General features: G+C 49.1%; 1 protein-coding gene across 2 annotated transcripts in view; it reads left to right on the plus strand.

The window, feature by feature from the left end:
- Slc17a9 (solute carrier family 17 member 9) overlaps window positions 1–19,927 on the plus strand; it is a 54,314-nt gene extending 34,387 nt beyond the window's left edge. The window contains exon 12 of one of the 2 annotated variants that reach the window (XR_008215040.1): window positions 19,808–19,927. The gene's annotated coding sequence lies outside the window, so the exon portion shown is untranslated. Of the gene's footprint in view, window positions 1–15,275; window positions 18,004–19,807 lie in introns of those variants that run through there. The other variant, XR_008215041.1, reaches the window with a different exon arrangement.
- Window positions 19,928–19,986: the final 59 nt, after the last annotated feature.

The following is a 19,986-nucleotide window of genomic DNA, read 5'->3' on the forward strand; positions in this document are numbered from 1 at the left end:
GATCTAAATCCTTATTTGCGTCTTAGAAGCTACAGACTTGGCTAGAGGCCAACCTCCTCTGAGCCTTAGCCTCCGCATCAAGAATTGGGTTCTGACAGGCAAACACTCTTCAGGAAGTGGGTAGGTTGAGGCAGGCAGGTGTTCTGTCAGGAAGTGGGTAGGGTCCCAGTAAGCAGATGAAGGCCAATCTTGCTATGGGAGTCCATACCAGGCGTCTGCTGGCAAAGCTGCCTCCTGGGACATGTTTACAGGCTAGGTTTCCAATCACAGTGATGCCAGCTGCCTCGATTTCCCCTTCTTTCCTATAGCAGTGCTCTGCTGGGCAAAACCCAGGCTTCAGTCCACGTCCTCAGTGCCCCTCTTGACTCCACTCTGGCCGGGGCTCCTTCACCACCGTCCTCCACTTCCTGTGCCTCCCTGGAATGTCCTCTTCTCCTCCGCCATGTGCCACTGTGCTGCCTCAGCCCCTCCCACACCCTCTTCCTTGCCTGGTGAGCCTCTTGATTCTACCAGGATTTAGCCAGGGTGCCCTCTGTGGGACATAGATCAGTGCAGTGACCTCTGCCTCCAGTAGGTTGCAGCTGCTGTAGTCAGTATCTCACTGTCTTTACTTTGAAATTACTTTTTTAAAAAGTACAGATTTTTTAAAATTTTTCTGAGATTACAACATAATTGAGTTATTTCTTCCTTCTCTTTACTCCCTCCTAACTTTTTTTAAAGATTTCATTTTGTATGTATGCATGTTTACCTGCATATGTGTATGTCAGATCACCTTCAACTGGAATCATGGATAGTTGTGAGCTGTGGAGGCCGTGCTGGGAATTCTCTGTAATAATAGCAAGTGCTCTTAAAACCAAGCCATTTCTCCGGCCCTGTTGTTTGGATTTTTGAAAGTCTCTCTACATATCTCTGGTTGTCATATAACCCACTATAGATATATATATATATATATATATATATATATATATATATATATATATATATATATATATCAGGCTGGCCTTGAACTCACAGAGATCCACTTGCCTCTGACACCTGAGTGCTGGGATTAAAGGCATGTGCCCAGCTGTTTTTTTTGTTTGTTTGAGGGTTTTTTGCTTTTTTTAAAATGTGTGTGTGTGTGTGTGTGTGTGTGTGTGTGTGTGTGTGTGTGTGTGTAATATAATAATAAAACAAGCCAAACCATTTGAGTGTTGTTAAGGCTCATTTCAGCTGCACCAAATGCATTCTAATTGTGCAACTAGCACATTTGTCTCCAGATCTTTTCCACCTTGCCCAAAATACCAATCATTCCCATTCCCTCCTTTAACACCCTGGCAGTCCCTGGTGGCCCCTAGTGGCCATTCTTGGTCCCTATGGGTTCATTATTCTCTGCATTTCCTAGAAATGAAACAACAGAGGACATATGTGGCCTTTGTGTCTGGCTTCTACTCCAACCACATTTCAAGTCTCATCTGTGTGGTATGTCAGTGCTCCAAGCTTTTCATGACTGAACAATAGTCCACCATGTGACATGGCTTGTCTGTCTAGACATAAGCTGATAAGCATTTGCGACAGTTGTTCCTGTTGAGGCCTGTGTCGTGTTAAGTGCACCGAGGAATGCGGCTGTGTGTGTCCAGCATTTGTCTCAGTCTGTTTCTAGTTGTGACCCTTGAGCACACAGATTCTCCCAGGATCTTTGGCTATTTGCTGGTATAGAAAGAAGTCACAGAGGACCATCCATCTTGCCTCAAGATGCAACAGATCCTGATAGGTACCTACCAGGCCAGGGCTTGGGGATCATAGTGTACCCCTCCAATCTGGGGTCCCCAGTTGCTAGTGGGTACTTGTGTTTTGCTGGGTGTGAGTGTCTATATGACAGTCAGAGTCTCCAGCTAGGCCTCTGCTACACCACTAAATATTTTAGCAAAGGAACATTTTTTTAACTGAGTGGCCAGATGTCCAAGTTGACAAAGTGCTTAAGGCGTTTGCCTGATAAAAAGCCTGAGCCCCTGCTAGATGGAGATTGAAAACTCGCCTGAGGCAAGTGTGTGATATTAAAAACATCCCCGGATCCTTTGTGCGGGCTCTGTGCATGGAGGTTTGAAGTGGGCATCCATCTGTCGCCACAGCGTGGCCTGATACTCAACAAAGCCGGATCGATCTTGGAGCAGGGCACTCTGCAGCGTCCGAGTAGGACCATGAGGCCAAGAGCTGGCTCCACACTGAGGGAGCATCATCAATATGTATGAGCTGGGCTGTGACTGGCGGAGCTGAGCTGGGCTTATGAAGAGGACATAGACTGGTCTGTGGAAGCACCACCAAGTCTCTCCCCAGCTTTGTCTCCCAACTCTGCTTGCTGGAGATATTTGCTTCTTGGAAAATTACCTCTGGCATCTAGGAGCCTCCAAAGAACAGGAAGGATCCAATGGAGGCCACAATTCCCTCCTGTACAGAGGTGGACATCGACCCAGGGCCTGAGCAAAACCAGATATCAACCAGACCATAAGGGAGAGGAAAGAGAGAAGGCCCTGGGAGGGGCTAGGGTAACTGAGGTTTCCCAGGAGCTGGGCACAGCCCACCCTAGCACATGGTACAAAGAAAGAGCTAAGAATCCCTGTGGGGATAAGTGGAACTTTCAACCCCAGCTGTGATTTGGGCCCCAGGGGGTTGACTTTTTTTAAAAAAATATTTATTTATTTATTTATTATGTATACAATGTTCTGCCTGCATGTATGCCTGCACGCCAGAAAAGGACACCAGATCTCATTATAGATGGTTGTGAGCCACCATGTGGTTGCTGGGAATTGAACTCAGGACCTCTGCAAGAGCAGCCAGTGCTCTTAACCTCTGAGCCATCTCTCCAGCCCCCCAGGGGGTTGACTTTTAAGCTACTGTGTGCATGTGACTACATGGAGGTCCTTGGCACTGACATGGATCTAGGACAGGTAGCGTTATTGACATGGAAGATATTCTATGGTAGGTCTGGCTATACAACCTGATTTTGTTTGCGACCACTAGCACCATGGCTATTGTGATGCTAGTGATCATTTGTTGAGCTTTCTGTGGGCAGCCTGTTATTTCACTTGACTCTAACAGACCCTCAAGATGAGGATGTCATCTCCTGCCTTTTGTATATGGCCTAAGCTGGACAGGAAATGGACTTTGCCTCTGGGTCCTGGCTCTGCTCTGGGAAAATGTGGCTACGCATGCTTTCTTCTTGGTCACTGTACAGACTCAGTGGGCACATTCAGCTCTGCAGAAGTCTGGTGATTACACAAGGATCCAGTGAAAATTCCAGAGTCTGGCCATGTGGGTAGACTCAATCTGGCTGCTCAGCCTGCACATGTCCTATGGTCATGAGCTCTCCTCTGCTCAGCTCATTTTGATGTGGATGAACATATCCTTCCTTGACTTCTGAACATGAAGGCTGATAGATTCCTGGACCCAAGGGGAGGCAGCTGCCACCCAGGTAAGGGACACAAGTGAGGTGCTAATGGTGAGGCAGACCCTGATCAGGAGAGGTGCTTAGGTTAGTATCTGGTTTCCTTTAGCTTGCAGCGATACAACATTGACCAAAAGTATCTTGGGAGAAAAGGATTAATTTGGCTTACAGTTCCAGATTATAATCCATCATTGAGGGAAATGAGGTAGGAACTCAAGCAGGACCCTGGTGTAGAAATCATTGCTGGCTTGTTCTCATGATTATTCACTCCAGGGTTATACTTGCCTAGCTTTCTTTTTTTTTTTCTTTAGATTATTTACTTTATGTATATAAATGTTTTGCCTGTATGCATGTATACATACTACATATGTACCTGGTGTCTGTGGGGTCCTGAAGAGATTGTCAGATCCCCTGGAATTGGAGTTATAGCCATCATATGGGTAATGGGAACCAAACCCAGGTCCTTTTCAAGACTGTCAAGTGTCCATCTCTCCAGACTATTTGCTAGCTTTCTTTACCTCTTCCCTTCCTCCCTCCCTCCCTCCCTCCCTTCCTTCTTTTCCTTCCTTCCTGCCTTTCTTTTCTTTCTTTTTTGGGGGGTTTTTCAAGACAGGTTTTCTTTGTGTAGCCTTGACTATCTGAGAACTGACTCTGTAGACAAGGCTGTCCTTCAACTCACAGAGATCTGCCTTGTTCTGCCTCCCAAGTGCTGAGATTAAAGGCATGCACCATCACTGCCCAGCTTGCTAGCTTTCTTATATAGTCCACAAACAATGCCTAGGGATGGTACTTCCCACAGTGGACTGAGGTCTTATGCACCAATTAATACAATCCCTCACAGACACGTCCCCAGACTTACCTGATAAACACAATTACTCCTTTTGTGAGGTGACTCTAGGATGTGTCAACCAGGACAGGTGAAGTGTGCAGGTAAGGCAGTCAGATGCGGCATACAGGTGAAAGTCACTGCTCAGTTGGGCTGTGCAGGGGACTCACCGCTAGGCCAGCTCACAGGTTCTCATAGCTACAGTGATTAAAAACTCATCAGTCGCCTGGCGCTGGTGGTGCACGCCTTTAATCTCAGCACTCGGGAGGCAGAGTCAGGTGGATCTCTGAGTTCGAGGCCAGCCTGATCTACAGAGCGAGATCCAGGACAGGCACTAAAACTACACAGAGAAACCCTGTCTCGAAAAACCAAAAACCAAACCAAACAAAATGAAACTCATCAGTCCTGGCACCATTTAGCCCAGTGTGTTCAAAGCCCTCTCTTTCATTCTTTTCTAGGAAGGTAGTGCTGTCCATGCCTCCAAAGTTCCCTTCATGGGGCACCTTTGTTCATCACACAGAATCTGTGTGAGAGGTGGGCATGCAACCTACACCCAGCTTTTTGATGAGCTTTGTTCTACCTTGAAGATATTTCTGAGCCTGAAAATTATAGATAAGCAGGAAACTGGCCAATCAGGCTGGTTGGAAACAAGGGAAGGGCGCAGTGGGAAGGGCAGAGTGGGAAGGGCGCAGTGGGAAGGGCGCAGCGGGAAGGGCACAGCGGGAAGGGTACAGTGGGAAGGGCAGAGTGGGAAGGGCGCAGTGGGAAGGGCACAGCGGGAAGGGTGCAGCGGGAAGGGCACAGCGGGAAGGGCGCAGCGGGAAGGGCACAGTGGGAAGGGCACAGCGGGAAGGGTGCAGTGGGAAGGGCAGAGTGGGAAGGGCGCAGTGGGAAGGGTGCAGCGGGAAGGGCACAGCGGGAAGGGTGCAGCGGGAAGGGCACAGCGGGAAGGGTGCAGTGGGAAGGGTGCAGCGGGAAGGGTGCAGTGGGAAGGGCAGAGTGGGAAGGGCGCAGTGGGAAGGGTGCAGTGGGAAGGGTGCAGTGGGAAGGGCGCAGTGGGAAGGGCAGAGTGGGAAGGGTGCAGTGGGAAGGGCAGAGTGGGAAGGGCGCAGTGGGAAGGGCAGAGTGGGAAGGGTGCAGGGGGAAGGGTGCAGCGGGAAGGGTGCAGCGGGAAGGGTGCAGCGGGAAGGGTGCAGCGGGAAGGGTGCAGCGGGAAGGGCAAAGTGGGAAGGGCGCAGTGGGAAGGGCAGAGTGGGAAGGGTGCAGGGGGAAGGGTGCAGCGGGAAGGGCAAAGTGGGAAGGGCGCAGTGGGAAGGGCAGAGTGGGAAGGGTGCAGCGGGAAGGGTGCAGCGGGAAGGGTGCAGCGGGAAGGGTGCAGTGGGAAGGGCAGAGTGGGAAGGGCGCAGTGGGAAGGGCAGAGTGGGAAGGGTGCAGGGGGAAGGGTGCAGCGGGAAGGGTGCAGCGGGAAGGGTGCAGGGGGAAGGGTGCAGGGGGAAGGGTGCGGGGGGGAAGGGTGCAGCGGGAAGGGCGCAGCGGGAAGGGTGCAGCGGGAAGGGCGCAGCAGGAAGGGTGCAGGTGGGAAGGTGCTACTCTGTATCTCCAACCCTCTTCTCTTCCCTCTCATCCTCCACTCTTTATCCCTTCGTGCCTCCTCCTCTCCTCTCTCCTTTCTTTCCCCCCCTTTCCTCTTCCTTCTGCTGATATCTCCTTTCCACTGGATCAGGCACTGTTTCCTAAGGCTATTGCGGGCTGAGGCCACCCTCCTGACTACTAGGATTCAGCCTGTTGCAGAAAGCCTGGCTACTATAGTTTCTTTCTTAGGGTTCCCCTCTATATTCTTAGCAATCTTAGGGTGGCTGCCTACATACCTGTAACTTCTGGTAGCCCTCCATACTGTGTGGCTAGGATGTCTTAAAGTGAGTGCCTAGAAAACCAGAATACAGGGAAGTTTACAAGGAATCCCTTTCCAGAAACCTTCCAAGGTGGCACCCCAACCCTGATTGGACTAGGTAGGGCATGGGTCTTCTGTGGGTGAGGTTGAGTCAGAGACCTTGGTTCATGTTCTGGTACCTGTAGGCAGCAACTGAAGGACCTGAGATGAACCCCCTCACCTCCTTCTCCTGTCTCCCACCTGTGAGGTGGGAGTAACAAGATACATGATTCTTCTCATTGATGCTTGTATTTCCAGAGTATGTGGCATGCATAGCAATAGCACTGAGCCCACATGACCCTAAGATAGCCCCCACAGTGTAGCTTCTGGGCAGAGAACTGAGGGGTGCTGGGCTGGCAGGCATCTCTGCTGACTAGTTTCTGGGATCAGGTAGTTTCCCTATAATGTGTGCACAGGTGTTTAACCTTTGACCCTCACATGTATTGCATGCCAGGGTTAGGGACACATAGCTGGCCAGCTCTGAGCCTCTGATTCCTCTAGCAGAATAAAGTCAGAGGTAAGACTTGAATGTGCCCAAAGGAGGAAATGTAAACCTGGCTGTACCCGGTGTGGGCCTGAGGCATGGCTGGGTGACTCTGACTTCTCACAGAATTGAATGATCTTCTAAGGCTGCTGCCAGAGGCCTTGGAGCTCCACAACTAAGTGCCATACACTAGATGGCTGAGAACAAAATATGCCCCCTCTTACACTTTGAAGCAGGAACCGGAATCAGTGGCAGCAATCCTCCTGCCTGCCTCTCTCGGCTCCATCCTTATGTTCTGTCTCTGAGCTCCTGCCTTGGCTCTCATCAGGTCGCACAGAACAGGACAATAGAGGATATTGCCTGCTCTCCAGACTTGCAGCTTTATCACTTTTCATCAGACAGGTCATGGTCACAGACCTGGAAACAGGATGGTGGCCGGTTTTGGACTGATGAAGTCCCATGTATGAGGATTTGCCCGAGGAGCAGTGATACCAAGAGAGGCAAGCAAGTCCAGGGATGGAGCTCAGTTTGCTGGGGACTCACTGAGTGTCCTTTTTCCTGAATGGCAGCAGGCCCAGTGGGTTCCATGTTTGGACAGGAGGGGTATGAACACAAGACAAAGCAATAGCTTCATTCACTGGACTATGCTGGTTTATCTCAAGCTCACCTCAGTCTGGCACATCCGTGCTTGGTCGCTGACTGGGAGAGCTGTATGTACCACTGTAGTTTTTTTTTTTTTTTTTTTCAATTATAGTTTTCTGGGAATTTATGCAAAATAACCAGCTAGAGTCACTTAGGGCCCATCATCAAGTTACTGCTCATGGTGGCTAAGATCATGCCGTGCTGGGACCATATATATCCTTTGAGGATCGTCACTCAGCCCATAAAAATATCCACAAGTAGTGGAGGATAATTCAGGGAGTAGATGCATGTGTGGAAGAAGGCCTCCCCCATGTCCCATTTGCCATTCTTGAGCACCTTCCCTGGAGGCCCATGGTGGCCTATTCACATGTCCCTCCAGAGTTGTTTATGCCTGGGCGGCTACCACTCCCTCAAAGTGGAGGCCAAGATAACATGGTGGCACAAGCCTTTAATCCCAGCACTCAGGAGGCAGAGGTGGATGGATCTCTACAAATACAACACTAGCCTGGCCTTCCTAGTGAGTTCAAAGCCAGCCAAGGTTACAAAACAGAAACCTGCCTCAAACAACAAGAACAAACCAAAATGGAGGCTGTATATGCTGCCAACAGTTCTTCTGCTCATGTGTTCCCTTGGGTCCTGGAACTGTCTGCATTAGAGGGACTAGGTGGATGGATGCTATTAGTGGGTGGCTGCATAGTGTTCTCTCAGTGAGTGGCCAAGTCATTTCTTGGTCCTGGTTGACAGAATGGAAGTTACTGGCCTCTGGTCACCTGGCTGCTTGGGCCTCGTGCCAGGGTCTGGCAGGGTCTGTATTAGATCTCTTCAAGACCAAACGGGTTTCGTCTCTCTGGGCAAAGCAAGGGTAATAGCGGCAGGCACATTTGCTACCACTTTCCAAGTGGCATTAATGTCCAGAGAATTGTGTGCAAGGCATTCATATGCAAGTGTGTGGATATGTGAACACACATGTACAAGTGTGTGAGTGAGCATGCATGTGTATGTGCAACCATAGGTGTGTACCTGTCTAGACATGTGTAGACTGCATGTGTAGGTACGTGTGTGTGTGCACTTGTGTGTGCATGTGTATACATGTACAAGTGTGTGTGTGTGTGTGTGTGTGTGTGCGCGCGCGCGCGTGTGTATGGGCAAGTGCCACATGTGGCTGTGGTTTTTGGGTCCTGGCTATGCAGGGAGAAGGAAGAAGATAGTTAATTTGATGTAAGCCAGTTTCAGGTGCAAGGGAATCCCTGGGCATGGGTGGCTTATGGCTTTACGATCTGGGTATTGTCCAGGGCCTGGTGACTGTAAAGGGATCTAAGCATGATTCAAGACTCTGCTGTTATCCTCCTAAAATCCTTAATAGTTTTGGAATAAAGGTCCCTATTTCATCCTGTGCTTATACTGCAAACTCCCAGCCCTGTTCCCAGCAGCCCAGGAAGCAGGAATATCTGTCATCTTTCAGAAGAGACAGCAGAGCATTTTCTCTAGGGGCCCTCTCTGTGCGAGTTCTCCTGAATTTTGGTCTTATTTAATATGTGTAATGTGCAGAGAAGCAGGTCAGCATTTCAGATCAGCGCCCAGCACGTAACGAGGGCAGCTGCTTCTGTCCATCTGGAGCCTGCCTGCCCTGGTATTCCCATCCCAGGCTCAGCCACAGGTCTTGCCCACCGACGTCTGCTGGTCTCTTCTTAATGAGCGATTTTTGGATTAAAGTGGGAGTCGGCAACAAGGGCACCGATCTATATTAATTCTCAGCAAAATGAAAATTGCAAAGATTTACTTAGGGTCGTTACAGGAGGAAATTTAATCACAGCTTCATCCCTAGCATCCATTGGCTGGATGCATAACTGTTACCACTGGGGGATTTTGAATCCCCGTGTGTGCCCTGCATCAACCCAGGAAGTGGCCCTGGATAACCCTCCAGGGCTTGGGGTGGGGTCTGTCGCCTGAACAGTGAGTGACTCAACCTTGATTTACTTATTAAAGATATCACCTGATCAAAGAAGTACAAAAGGGAAATTGGGAGATGACATGTGAGTTGGACCCCCCACTTCTGTCTCTGGGAGGCAGCCAGCGTTCAGTGGTGTCTTTCCTTGGCACTCATTAGGGGTGGTTTCAATGTATCCAGGGCTTTCTTCCTTGCCATTCACGGGAACTTTCCCTCATAAGATCCTTCACAGCTGGTTTAAAGTCTGTGGTTTCTTAGGTTTCCAGCCATGAGAACCAAGCGCTCAGCTGCAGCCCTGGGTGATGAGCTCCGGACCCACTGTGGCCTCCTCCTAGACTGCCATTTCTGCTTAGTTAGCACTCATGGAGACTCCTCACTCAAGACGCTCGGGCTGACTTTGACTCTCCCTCCTGTTTTATCTCCACCTTCGGGGCAGATCTGCAGCTCTAGCTATGCTTGAGCCATAGAAGCTTCTCTAGGAGGGCAGAAGGGCGGAGCTCACCCAGAAGGGTGTGTGCAGCGTTGGTCCTTCATGATGGAGCGTCTCTGTAGCCGTGAGCATCAACACCTTTAGATGCCTTGGGATAGATTAGTGGGATTTTTTTCAGCAAGATTAAGTTCAGACTGGAATCTTCATCCCCCAAATGTCCTCTCACCCCAGAGGCTCCCTCCAGGTCACACCTATAGAAGTCAGGGGTGTGAGGACTGTCTGAGAGTGACAGTCATGGTAGCTGCAGGCAGACAATGCATGCCCAAGGGGCAAGGCTAAGCTCCCAATGTTGCCCTGTTTTCTCAACGCCAGATGTAGACCTGTTCTCACCTTTGTGATGGGCTGAGGCCCCAGTAAGGAATCTGGGTAGTCTGTGCTGAGCAAAGCCTCCCTTTCAACTGCTAAACTGAAGCAACACTCTGGAGTTATCTGTGCAAAGAAGATCAGAGACATAGGGTCAGGGTGCTTCAGGGGGTTGGAGTAGGTAATGGCAATATGTTATAGCTTGTCATGGTAGTGGGCACATGTATTGACTGTGTATTATCAGCATCCACAGAACTGTACATCTCAGAAGGGGGGCATTTTGCTGTATAGGCATAATACCTCAATAACGGTGGCTTAAAAATAAAAATTGTGAGCTGTAAAAACTGTTTTGGAGAAAGATGGGGGTTGCCTGATGTTGTGAACAACTTTAGTGTTGTTGGATTAAGACATCTAAAAGTGATTAAAATTGGACTGGGGTGTAGCTCAGTGATAGAATGCTTTATTTAGCACATACAAGACCCAGGTTTATCCCTAGTACTACACAAGAAAATATTTAAGTGATATATGTTATTCATATTTTACATGATTGAAGAAGAAGGAAGAAGAGGAAGAGGGGAGGAGGAGGAGGAAGAGAAGAAGGAGGAGAAGGAGGAGGAGGAGGGGAGAGGAGGAGGAGGAGAAGGAGGAGGGAGAGGAGAAGGAGGAGGGAGAGGAGGAGGAGGAGAAGGAGGAGGGAGAGGAGGAGGAGGAGGAGAAGGAGGAGGAGGAGGGAGAGGAGGAGGAGGAGGGAGAGGGAGGAGGAGGAGAAGGAGGAGGGAGAGGAGGAGGAGGAGGAGAAGGAGGAGGAGGAGGGAGAGGAGGAGGAGGAGGGAGAGGAGGAGGAGGAGGGAGAGGAGGAGGAGGAGGAGGGAGAGGAGGAGGAGGGAGAGGAGGAGGAGGAGGGAGAGGAGGAGGAGGAGAAGGAGGAGGAGGGAGAGGAGGAGGAGGGAGAGGAGGAGGAGGAGAAGGAGGAGGAGGGAGAGGAGGAGGAGGAGGGAGAGGGAGGAGGAGAAGGAGGAGGAGGGAGAGGAGGAGGAGGAGGGGAGAGGAGGAGGAGGAGGAGAAGGAGGAGGAGGGAGAGGAGGAGGAGGAGGAGGGAGAGGAGGAGGAGGAGGAGGGAGAGGAGGAGAAGGAGGAGGAGGAGGAGGAGAAGGAGGAGGAGGAGGAGAAGGAGGAGGAGGGAGAGGAGGAGGAGGAAGAAGGGGAGGAGGAGGAAAAGGAGGAAGAGGAGGAGGGAGAGGAGGAGGAGGAGGAGGAGGAGGAGGAGGAGAGGAAAGGGGCTGGAGAGATGTTAGTAGTTAAGCACACTGACTGCTCTTCCAGAGGAACCCAGACTTGATTCCCAGCACCCACATGGTAGTTCACAACCATTTGTTTCTCCAGTTCCAGGGGATATGATACCCTCTTCTGATATCATTGGGCAAAACACCCATATGCATAAAATAAATTAACTTAGAAAAAGAAAAAGGAAAGAATCATATGGTGGGAGGCTGATCAACTCCCTTGAAGAGCAGTCATGCATTCTCCCACCTTCAGGCCTTTCAGAACAATAATCGTTGTGTTTGTTGGCCACAAGCATTCTTTCAGTGGGAGCCCAGGTCCTGGTTATATGTGAACCTCCCTGACCAGAAACTTTACCAAAGAGTCATAAAGCTATGTCACTGAAGTTTTAGCAGAAGCCATGTGACTCTCAGCTGCCTGGACAATGAGCTTGAGTGAGTGCCTACAAGGACCTGGAGAATGTGACTCTCCCACTTAACCTTCAGTGCAGAAGGCCTCTTCACTGTCACTCCACAGAGTAGGGAGCGCCCAGGTGGGAATACAGGGAGGCCCGAGTGCCCATCTCAAGCCTGGTCTCTGTCACAGTGCCAGAGAGAACTCCTTGTTCACTTGTGTGGTGGGGCAGAGGTGCAGGGTAAGAACAGTTGAAACCCAGCATCCTCTTTGTGGGCCTGTTCATTTTATGGGTGTGTTCAGAGGGCTACAAGTTGTATCAAGGTTTCCTAAGAAAGTGTCTTTGGAGTCTGTCCATTCCTGTCATCCGTTAGTGTAGCCATTTTCCAGTGAGATAGTACGCTGTGTCCCTGTTCCTTGTAGTGCAGGAAGCATGTCCTCCAATGTTAATGAGTAGGTACCACATCTCTTCAAACCAGAAGCCACCTGGCCCCACACAGCCATTTCCTGGGCTGATAGATCCCTTTTTGCCCTTTGCAGAGCTGGACAACCAAGGGTCTCTCAGAGCCAGATGAGATCTGATGCTGGCTTGGTGATCCAAAGAGCTGGGAATGTTCTGCTTCAAGACTGGAACCTAGGGCTGGCGAGATGGCTCAGTGGTTAAGAGCACTGGCTGCTCTTCCAGAGGACCTGAGTTCAATGTCCAGCAACCACATGGCGGCTCACAACCATCCATAATAGGATCTGATGCCTTCTTTATATAGAGCATTCATATATACATAAAATAATAAATAAATCTTTAAAAAAAAGACTGGAACCTAGAACTCAGGAGCCTCAAGGGGGAAAAAGCTGTGTGTACCTCCACAAGTATGTACACACATGTACACATAGGCATGTTGCACTACATAGGAATGCATACAACACACATACATATTCTTGCCACTCATTCATGTGCACATACAATCAAAACCCACACATATGAAACCTAAGTGCATGTGCACATGTCACATGGACACGTGTGTATATTTCACATGTATACATACATTCAATAGTGTTTAGAATACTGTGCTCACCTGTTGTTCACGTGGTTCCAGACAGGACCAAGGGCAGCTGGTCAGTTGTTCTTTGCCAATCAGGGTTTCCTGTCTAGGCCTTTCCAAAACCAGATCCATTAGCACCTTATCTGTGGGCAGTAAACATGGCCTGGAACCCAAAAATGCACGTGGGATACTTTGAGGAGAACTCCTTGACCGTTAGGGGGAAAGACTGTGCACAGAGAGGCATGGATGTGGGCAGGACCCAAGTTTAGTCCCAAACGGCAGGTGGTAGTATGGTTCAGAGAGGAAGTTCAAGGAGTGAGTCTAGCATTTTCCAGGAATGGACATGGACAGGACCCTGCTCTGGATGCAGGCCCTCCAGGTGTGGTTGGTATATTGTGCACCCCAATAAACTTATCTGGGGTCAGAGGACAGAACAGCCACTAGATAGAGGCCAGAAAATGGTGGCACACACGCCTTTAATCCTATCACTTGGGAGGCAGAGATCCATCCTGATCTCTGTGAGTTTAAAGCCACACTGGAATGCCGGGCGGTGGTGGCACACGCCTTTAATCCCAGCACTCGGGAGGCAGAGGCAGGCGGATCTCTGTGAGTTCGAGGCCAGCCTGGTCTACAGAGCGAGATCCAGGAAAGGTGCAAAGCTACACAGAGAAACCCTGTCTCGAAAAAAAAAAAAAAAAAAAAAAAAAAGCCACACTGGAAACAGCCAGGCATGGTGACTCACGCCTTTAATCCCAGTAAGTGATGGCAGGAGGCAGAAAGGTATATAAGGTGTGAGGACCAGGAACTAGAGCCTGGTTAAGCTTTTAGGCTTTTGAGCAGCAGTTCAGCTGAGACCCATTTGGATGAGGACTCAGAGGCTTCCAGTCTGAGGAAACAGGATCAGCTAAGGAACTGGTGAGGTGAGGTGGCTCTGGCTTGTTCTGCTTCTCTGATCTTCCAGCATTCACCCCAATACCTGACACTGGGTTTGTTCTTACTAATAAGACCTTCTAACAATTCATGCTACACTCCAGGAGCAGGTTTTGTCCATTCTGGTTGATGTTTTTCCTCCTTCTGGTCCTCTGAGTCACCGAGGTAGAACAGATTGGAAAGTTCTGAATTACTATCATTTTACTTGTCCTAAACATTGGAAGTTCTGATTCCCTGGCATCCTCTGTGGAGTGTATGAGGACACATTGGGTGGGAATAGCTCTGTCCAGAGGCTACTTGTCTCTGTCCAGTGTACTTGTCTCAACAGTCCTTCTGCATCAGCCTGTTGCTGAGGTCCTTGGCACTAACCGGCTCATTGATGGTGCATTTGTACATTTCTGACACTGACACTGTGGGCTGTTCCCACTTGGGTGTGTTAAACATGGAATTCAGCGTGCAGCTCATGTACAGTGTTCCACTGCTCTACACAGAGCATAAGCACAAGGTCCGTGGATTTTGAAGTCCTGGCTCCACCCACACCACCACAGTCAGACAGGTCATGAAGTGCTCATCTGGGGTGTCTCTGACCCTCATCAGACCATGGCACCACAGCATTGGCCAAGGCAGACTGAGGACCACTTGATGCGTCAGGGTCTGCTGGGGCTGTATAAGATGGAATTTTCCCTGTGTGAAACACAGGGATCATTTGTTTCCAGGGGTTTTAGAACATATAGTAGTCAGAACGCAGGAAGTGCTGAGAGGGCTTGGTGCAGCTGCGGATGCTGCAAGCCTGCTGTGGCAGCAGAGGACAGCATCAAACATATATCCTGTCAGATGCCTTGTGGCTATCAAGAGCATCATAGATCTAATGTGTGTCTTAGCATTTTGGCCAAAAATCCTGGCTGGGCAAGCTCTCTTGAGAACAGTAAAAGTGGTCCTTGTAGAGCTAGAGAGACTAGCCTCATGTCAGGCTAAATCAGAGGCCTTGGGAGGGTGACAACTAGGTGTTCATTGCTTTGGACAAAGTGGGACTCATAGTTAGAAACTGGACAGAAAGATACATTAGGTAGGTATTCTCTGATGTGCTGGCTGTTATTCTGAGCCCCTAAGTTAGTAGCCCAGGGTGGAGTGGGCATGCCAGGTGACCTGAGAGTCTTGAGAACACAGGCCACCTAAGGGTCACACCTGGCTCAACATCACATTGTGATGGTCATGCCTCCCTTTATGCAGACTCTGGCTGCGTGAGCCCCAGAAGTTTACAAAGGTAATCTTGGAGAACAGAGATAGTGACCCAGGGCAATGCTGGCCTACTCAGAGACCCTCTTCCCCATGTGCAGCCCACAGCTGTCACCCTCCTTTCTGGTAGTCACTCAAAAGCAGCTTTTCTACATGACATAAGTAAGTACCCCCTGGGGGAGCTTCAGGCCGGCAAAGCATTGACCTGAGTCACTTTTACTGAAGGGACAATACTGGCTTTGAAGGTCAGTGAGCTAATTGTTTGAACCTTTCTGTGCTCATGGCAACATGGGTTTTGTTCCTCTGCGGGTGTGTTTGCATTCATGTCGTATCTTTCCTGTTTTCCAGAACAGACTGTTGTTGAGGTGTCGGAACACAACGAACGGCTGGTTACAAAGAGGCAATTGTTAGAGAAATGGTTTAATACATTGCAAATCCCTCCATCTCCATCCCTTCAAAAGGGAATAAAGACCAAAAACAGATCACAAACAAATTTACATTATAAAATTGCTGTCATCATTCTCTGCCGGATTAACCCAGGCTTAGGAGCCTCTGCTCAGCAATTGCACTCCGGGTTCTTTCCTTTGGCAGAGCAGACGGTGTGGCCCAAGTGACTTTGGGGATGAGATGGTGGTTTTTCACTTCCTATAGAAAATTAAAAAAATAGTGTTTGTCCATTGTGAAGAAGTACCTCCTGTGCTGGCAGGATGGCTTAGCAGGAAAGGCACCTGCCACCAAGGTGATGACTTGAGTTTGGACCCATATGGTAGAAGGAAAGAACCGACTCCGGAAAGTTGTTCTCTGCTTTCCACATGTGTGCTATGCGTGCATGCCCCTCCCTGTCACATACAAAGTAAGTAAAAATGTAAAAGTAAAAACATTTTCTAAAAGTGCCTCTCGAGGCTGGAGAGATGGCTTAAAGATTAAGAACACTGGCTGCTTGTCCAGAGAACCCAAGTTTGTTTCCCAGCCCCACACCAGGCAGTTCATAACTACCTGTAACTTTCAACTCCAGGAGGATCCAATCCCTCAGGTCTCTGAGGGCATCTGCACTTGTGTGCTTTGCCAACACACAGGTACACACAGTTAAAAACAGTATTTTTAAAAGTCCCTCCTCTTGGAATATCTTCATCTGGGCTGGGGACACTTCTACTTGATTCTCCAATGAATTGGGTAAATCTGCACGAGAGAGGTGTGAATGCAACTCTGAGATGAAATTAACAAAATGAAACATCTGAAGAGTTGCAGAGAGTTGAAGGGGGTGCTGGGAAGGGGGTGCCTTGGGCCACCTCTACTTTTCTGGGGTTGGAGCTGAACTTTCAGTAGCATTCAGAGTTGTTGGATGCCCCCACAGTCTGACTCTGTGGTGTGTGTGTGTGTGTGTGTGTGTGTGTGTGTGTGTGTGTGTGTGTGTGTGTGTTTCAGACCAAGTTTTCTTAACTTGGGAGAAACAAAGGCCTTGTATAGATGGAACCTTGAGGTCTGTGGGGACTGAACATTCCACAAGCCCCAGGTGTAGATGGGAGAACTCTCAGCAAACAGTTTGGCTTTGTGTGGCTAGTGCCTGCAGTGTTTCAGTTACAGGAAGCACAAAGCATGGAAACTTATGGAGAGACTGGTCTGTGTGTTTTTAAGAAAGGAGGGGAAGGGAGAGGATGTTGAACTTAAGACTCTTGGTTCTTAAATCAGGTCACCTTAAGTCTCCTGACCTGTGTGGCAAGCTGGATGCCCCGGGGAGAGTAGCAGGCCAGATCAGACATCCTGGAGTGGACATGACAGTTAGTGAATGAAGATGGTATAGGACCTGGCTGGGCAATGTGGTTCCTAGGGAGCCATTGGGCTCATACCAGTCAAGCTCCTGTAAGTTGGACTCCACCAGGCCCTTCTCAGGATAGGCCAAGTCAGTGTCTTTGAGCTGCTCAACTAGCAACCAGCAAGGCTGACTTCACTCATGTGGTCAGCAGAGGAAAGCGGCGCTGATTCAAAACTACCTCTTCCTGGGTGGGAGGGACCTAGGGTTGTCACCGGCTTCCGGCTTCCAGCCTTGTTTGATGGTGGGTTCCCCCGGCTTGGGTGTGGTCAGACAATGTGAAACAGGAGGACATGGGGCTAAAGACTCAATGGGCATTGCCCATCCCCCCATTGATAGACAGCTGACAGTGGCTTTCTCGTTCGTCCCACCCCTAGTGTCTTTGAGAGATTCTATGGGCAGGTGTTGGAAGAGAAAAGGGAGAGAGCATTGTGCGTTTGTGTGGCTCTAGAATCTGTTCCCTAGATCCGTGGCATTTCCTGGTAATTATCAGACAAAGGGGAGAAGCAAAGGGCATTTCAGTGTTCTATATAGTCACAGCTGGAGCTGCCCAAGGCCACTGTGGCCACGAGCCACGAATGAGCGTGGAGTGCTGGAAACATCTCTGGTAGGAAGAGGTGAGCTCCGTGAGCAAGACGGCGACTTGAAGGCTGCCATAATTACATATGGAGACATAAACATCACCAATAAAAATGATTTTACCCATCTCTGTTCATGTTTTACACAGCCTCTAGGAAAATGTAAGCTTCACATAGCACCCACTTCCCTGTGTGGGACACACTGACTCAGCATAGAGGGAAGATCCCAGGTCTGGGGACACTGCCTTAACACAACCACACCCACTTTCCTAAAAAACAAAACAAAAACACAAGCAAAACAAAACAACAAAACAAAAACAACCACAACAAGAAGAAACAATAAGCTCTGCAGAATGCTAGTTCAAATCCCAGGTGTAAATGAAATGCTTCCCCAATGACTCACAGTGATTCTCATCCACAGGAGCTTTACTCCCAGGGAAGAAACAACCAGAGCCCCCATGAGCTGCTTCAAAAGAGCCACACTTATAACAGGTGCCCTTGGTGGCTGAATTTTGCTGTTCAGTGCTGAGGTTATAAAGGGTGGCCTCAGAATCGAAGCTTGCTGTGAAAGTCCAAGGATGCTTTATGAATGGCCACAATTGTTTTTATTAATATCACATTGCTTTATTAATAGCCACAATTAAGAAAGGTATGGAGTTTCACTTTGAAAAACCCCACCTTACTCATTCATCCCAGTGAAAGTTTTGTTGATATTTGGAGAACAATTTGCAGTTTTAAAATGTTCTAATTTAATTTGAACTTTTATTTAAGATTAGTAATTGGGGATATTTTTATTAGTAAAATGGTTAGAAGTTTTTTTGGGGGGGCTGTTATTGTTTTATTTAGACAAGGTCTTGTAGTTCAGACTGAAATTGAATTGAAACAATTCTCCCATTTCCATTTCCCAAGTGTTGAGGTGGCTTATGAACCACTACCACACCCCATTCTTTAAATGCTGCTTTCATTCTAGGGGAAAAGATTTTTTTCCCTTTTCTTTTCCAAAGGGTTTTTTTTTTTTTCCTTTTTTTCTGAGAGGGTCTCACTAAGGCTGACCTCAAAATTTCCACCCCCCTGCTTCAGTCTCTGCAGGTTAGGGATCACTGGTGTGTGTGTCACCCCACTTCACCGTTCTCATGTGCACTCACGTATCTGTTAATGGCCTATGGATCCATTTTAAAATCTCAAAGATTTCTTGGATCTCTAGGAGAAGGATCCCAAGTCAATACCATTGTCTGAAGATTGAAATTATAAATCAAGTCATAGCACTTAATTTGATATTAAATTTTAATATTTTTGTAAAAATAAGCTGAAATCAAATACTTTATTCTGTTAACAGAGAAATACAAGGCTTTTTCAAATAACTATGGGTAAGGACCCCAGAACTAACAACACTTGAGTTTCCAGCTTTCCCTGTTCATCTTAAGAGAACTTGAAAAACAGTCTGTTTTGAAATGTGCAAAGCAGACTAGGGGAGGGGAAAAGACAATTAAGAAATAAAAAAATGGAAATGAGCAGAAACCAGTATTAAGCATACGTCTTTATGAATAAGACTTAATCACACACGTCATTTTGCAAATACAAAAGGGCCTTTTCAAATGCACTAATTGAAGTTAAGCACTATAGACAGGCGCTTTGTAGGGCGGCCACCCTCTCCCGATTTGCTTTGCATCTACAAGGCCAAAATAATTGGGTAAACAGAGGCGGAAACTGCCGACCCACCGAGCGAAAACCAGCAAGCATCTCGGGCTTCGGGCTAAGGCTCCGACTAGGGACAGTGGCAGGATTCTGGGTTGCGGTCCGACTTTGCGAACGACTAGTCCAGCGGCCGGGTACTCACCGGTAACCCGGCTTCCTCCAGAAGTTTCCGAACTGGCGCAGAGGGGTTTGGTTGGCTCTGAATCTAGATGGGAGGCCTTGGCTGACCCTCCAGGGTCAAGTAGTCCCGTGCAAGTTGTGAGGACCTGTATTCCACCAGTCCCCTTGGAACATGCAGAACGAAATGACGTCCATCCCAGCCCACAGGAGGCAGGCGCTGGAGATCCGGGCATATTTAGGGATGAGTTCACAGACTTTGAGGCCAAAGTCGGTTTCCTGAGCCTTTGAGCAGGAAAGAACGTTAAGAGAACAAGCTCAGACTTGTAAAATGCTGCAAATCTCAGCTCCTGGATTCTTCCTACGTCTGCCCTCATGTCCTTTGCAAAGGACTGCGGGGGCATCTCGCTCAGCGGCCGGTCCGGAGTCTTGGAGCTGTTAGAGGTCCCCGGTGAGGGGCCACACCCGTTCTGCGGAGCAAGACCCTGCAGGTTGGCTTAGAAGGGATTGGGGCAGAGGACGATCCTTAGTGCTAGGAAGTGGTCAAATGATGCTCTGTGCCTGAGCTCCAGAGCCTTGGGCAGAGTCACCTGTCAGAAGTGGGACCAGTCACTACCTGTTCCCTCCCAGTGGCTTTCTTTTGGCGCACGGCTGGTAATTTTTGTCGTTCTCACCTCTAGAGCGCTGACAACGCCCAGCGGACGCCGGAGAGCTCTGTGGATGCGGCGGGGTCTTGAGTACAGTCTCTGACTCTGCCAGGACCGACTTCGCGTTCTACACCCAACAGTTCTGCAAGCAGGGTCGGTCCGGGGGCCGGCTGCCTTCTCCCCATCGGGTCCCGCCAGTGAGGACAGTGGAT

Source organism: Peromyscus californicus, unplaced genomic scaffold (genome assembly GCF_007827085.1).
Source record: "Peromyscus californicus insignis strain IS unplaced genomic scaffold, ASM782708v3 Scaffold_7__1_contigs__length_154581171, whole genome shotgun sequence".
Taxonomy (NCBI): domain Eukaryota; kingdom Metazoa; phylum Chordata; class Mammalia; order Rodentia; family Cricetidae; genus Peromyscus; species Peromyscus californicus.